This window comes from Ictidomys tridecemlineatus, chromosome 2, assembly GCF_052094955.1.
Source record: "Ictidomys tridecemlineatus isolate mIctTri1 chromosome 2, mIctTri1.hap1, whole genome shotgun sequence".
Lineage (NCBI taxonomy): Eukaryota > Metazoa > Chordata > Mammalia > Rodentia > Sciuridae > Ictidomys > Ictidomys tridecemlineatus.
In genome coordinates this window covers 57,395,369-57,399,777 of record NC_135478.1, presented here as the reverse complement: position 1 = coordinate 57,399,777, position 4,409 = coordinate 57,395,369, and the positions used below count along the sequence as shown (strand labels likewise).

General features: G+C 32.6%; 1 long non-coding RNA gene across 1 annotated transcript; it reads left to right on the top strand.

Moving 5' to 3' along the window:
- The first annotated feature begins 1,060 nt into the window (after nucleotides 1-1,060).
- LOC144369791 (uncharacterized) lies at nucleotides 1,061-4,171 on the top strand. The gene is made up of 2 exons (XR_013429567.1): nucleotides 1,061-1,207; nucleotides 4,001-4,171. It is a non-coding gene; the product is annotated as an uncharacterized LOC144369791 (long non-coding RNA).
- The last annotated feature ends 238 nt before the right edge of the window (nucleotides 4,172-4,409 follow it).

Here is a 4,409-nt window from a genome sequence, read left to right as displayed (position 1 = left end):
TGCCACCAGCTTGTTTGTTTGTACCTGTTTATTGTTGTGCATGACAACCTGCATAGATTTTTTTCCTTTTTAACATTAACAAATTTCTTAGCTTCACAGTTAAGTTCTTATTCTTTCCTTCCAACCATTTTTTTCAATGCCTGTTTGGAACTGGGGCTGGACAAATAAAACAACAAAATCCCTAACTTTCAGAGTAACCGTGGGTATCAATATTTGAATAAAATCATGATTCAGTCATGTTTTTAGCACTTTAATCTGCTTCATCTCTGAGCCTTATTCTATGCTTCATGGACCTAAAGAATTGAGGCTGAAATTCTGAAGGACAAAAACACATTTCTTAAAATTGAAGCCTATCGGATTAATCAATAGCCTGTCCCAAGTGATGTCCATATTGCTAACCAATATGATTTGAATTAATTTCCCTATTTTCTAACTATTTTGCCTGACTAGTTGTATAATTACAGGGCTAAAATTTCATATGTAAGTTAATACCTGCATTAGGGAAAACTATTTATTAATTTTGAAATTAGATGTGTAAAATTGACCCATAACAATCATAATACTTTATTTTAGGTAGAATATTTTGCCTTAGGTTGAGTGATGTCTTTTGTCAAATGAAACCTTAAGGTTTTCCACACAAGTATTTGAATAGCAGGGATTTATCCAGTAACCCAGTCAATGCACCTTATAGCCAATATACCTTATAGCTCCAGCACTGATTAGCAGTCATATTAATTTACTGTTGAACATATAAAATATATTCCTTCTTAACTGAAAAATAAGCATAATCCATTTCCTTGTTTATTTTGCTTGCTATGAATATCTGTTATCATTTTTCCAGCCAAGTGCACTCTAAGGTTTGTGTTGTGAGGAAACTCTCAAACCAAAACTCACCCTAAGGATTCACCCTCCTTCATTTTTATCTCTACATATACATACATATACTCACTCACTCACTCAATCACTTACATTTGGACTGAAATGTTTTAAGCATAAGATAAAATAGAAAAGCAGCAAAAATGCAAGGGCAATTTCTCTATTTCTGTAATTTCAGCAATGATAGAAGAGATATCCAGAATTATAATCCTCAGTACTGAGAAGACTATCAAGATTATATCAAAAAACTTACATAAAATTTAATGAGAAACAAATACTATGCATCAAGTCATTAAGAATTACCTTTGAGGATTGTGGATTTTACCAATTAGTAAGTTCTTAACAAACACATTATTTATTCATGGAAATGGATTTTCTTCATCTAACCATCAACTGCCTTATTCAGTGACCTTAGAAATAATAAACCTGGAATCCTTCTAGGCTCTGGAGTAGATTTATAAAATGTTTTGAATTTCAAGAAAATAAATTTATTTTTGACCAAAAGACATGGGTTTGAGGCTTAGTCCCTATAGTCATTAATCATATAACTTTGTACAAGATATTTAACCTGTCTGTGGCTTCACATTTTCATTAGTTTAGAAGTTATTAACAATATTAGTAATAACTGCCCTCAATTTAGTTAGATTTTTTGTGAATTCTTTTGTACATTTTATTATTGCAGTAAAATACATGTAACAAAACATACCATTTTAACCATTTCTGTGTTCAATATTGTGGCATTAACTACATTTATACTATTGTACAACCTTTGTCACCATCTTTCTCCAGAATTTTTAATCTTCCCAAACAGAAAGATATTAAAAACCAACTGCTTGTTTCACCTTCCTCACTTTCCCTGGAAACTCCAATTCTACTTTGTTTCTATGAATGTGACCACATACCCTAAGAATGTCATATAAGAGAAATCATAAAAATTTGTCCTTTTATGACTGAGCTATTTCATTTAGTATAATGCAAGTTTCAACCATGTTGGTATTTTTTTCCTTTTTAAGGTATTCTTTTTTTTAGAACTGAAAAGTATTCCATAATATGGGTATATACTTTTTGTTTACCCACTCATGTGTTATGGAGATGGTTGGACAATAACATTAATATACTTACAATCACAGAACTGAATATTTAGAAATGGTTAAAGTGGTAAATTTAAATGTTGGCAGAGGTGAAATTACTATGAATTGATGAAGCCTATGCAGCATGATTTCTCAATTTTATAAGCTCCTTTCAAAGCCCTGATGATGGAAATCCAAGAAAAATGTGTGCAAGTTCACATGTGGCTGTAAATTCATAAGACAAATATATTTTCCACTGTGATTTCCCCTCTATCATATTGTATTTTATGATGAGTAGAACTGTAGTGGCTGTGGGCATTTTGTAGGAGGAGGCTAAGAGAAAGGTAAGCTGGATATTCATTTTGTTTGAGTTTACCAGACTAATGCTAGTTTTAGTTATTTCATAGTAGAGTTAGCTTACTGTTACCCATTCCATAAGGTACAGCTTCAGGAGTTCTATCTCTGACCATTTTGTACACTCAACCACAACTGTAAAAATATGGTGCAGAAATGGAGGTTGTATCACATATAAATGTGTCCTACAGGACGAGGGTTGTGGCTCAGTGGTAGAGTGTTTGTGCAAAGTACTGGGTTCAAGTCTCAGCACCACACATAAATATGTAAGTAAAATAAAGATCCATCAACAACTAATAAAAATATTTTTTAAAAAATTGCATCCTACAATACCTGGCAGAGAAAAGCTGTGAATAGTGGAGGAAAAAACAGGGTTTGTAAATATGGGATGAGAAGCCTTTCTATACAAAATTTCTTTCAATTATTAGATAAGTAAAGTTATAATCAGAGAACTCAGCTCCTATAAATGCCTACTCAAAATAGGATTATAGTCAATAATGCAATAATAGGAAATTATAAAAGATCACACATTTTTGTTTTTCATGTCAATTATGCAAAAAAGAAAATCATCTGAATTCCTGGTAATGTAGAATACATAACTGTAGGAATATTATAAATAGCAGCAAGTATATTTAATGGTTCATAAATGAAAGAATTGATAGAGGTTATTAAAAATTAAGCTATACTTCTAAAAATTTATGTTACCAATAATTAATTGAGAAGCCATAGAGAAATTTTCTAAATCTTTCTTCATTAAAAAAGATATTTTCAACTACAATCAATAAAAAATAATAGATAATTATTGTGATTGTTATGAAATATTTCCTAATATTAAGTAAATATTCACTTTAATATTTTGCTTGTTTTCTGATGAAGGGCTTCTCAAGTTGTGTAAGTTTCAAGTACATTAAAATTTTGACTGACTCCTGAACAACGGAGCAAAGATTATTACACAAGGTCTACATTTCTACCTATTAGAAACACTCCAATATAGCATTGAGAATTTGCATATAATTTTATATTTACTAAATATTTGAAATTCTACTTAGACAAAGGTATAGATACACCTTTAGTGAGTATGAGATATTCTCAAAAACACAGAAAGTGAAAAAAACAAACAAAAAACTCATACTCCTGGTTTGCAGATCTGAGATAATGAAGGGTTGCTTCATTGGAGGGTCTAGACAAAGGTTTTCTAAGCTACTGTCTTGGGGAGAGACAGAGATAAAGAATCATTCACCCACTGGGAGCAGTGGCACATGCCAGTAAATCCAGTGGCTCAGAAAGCTAAGGCAGGAGGATCGCAAGTTCAAAGCCAGCCTCAGCAAAAGCAAGTTGCTAAGGAACTCAGTGAGACTGTGTCTCTAAATAAAATACAAAATAGGGCTGGGAACGTGGCTTAGTGGTTGAGTGCCCTTTAGTTCAATCCCTGGTGCACCCCCCCCAAAAAAAGATGCATTCATCCTAAGTCATTTTCTCTGAGTCATAATTACAGTCTCTCAACAACAACAACAAAAATCTGGCATTTGTAGAAACCCTATGTAGTAACCAACATTTTCTGCATTATCAAAAAAAAATGTGAAGTGGTATGGGGGGAGAGATGGAGGGAGAATAAAAAAAAGAGATGCTACCATGGTTTTACATTGCAAGGTCAATCTTCAGAACTTATCAAAATTAACTGCTATGCTATTTCTTTTAAGGAGCACTCATCTGGGACCCACTCTGGAAAAAGGGAAAGCCAAGAAGGATACAAATTCTTCACTACATCTGGAAATGAAGAGATGACCACGAATATGTGGGAAAGCCCTCTTGGAACTTTTCGATCATAGCAAAAGAACCTTAATTTTGCTATTGTGGCTTCAATTTCAAAATTTTAAAGTCTATTAATAATTTTATTTGAGTTTACCAGACTAATGCTAGTTTTAGTTATCTCATAGTAGAGTTAGCTTACTGTTACCCATTCCATAAGGTACAGCTTCAGGAGTTCTATCTCTGACCATTTTGTACACACAACCATCATATTTAATAAGACTCTTGCATTTATGTCCCTTCCTCAACTTGTCAAGAGTTTTGTGGATTTTTCTGAGGTTGACAATTAAGCACCAAGAG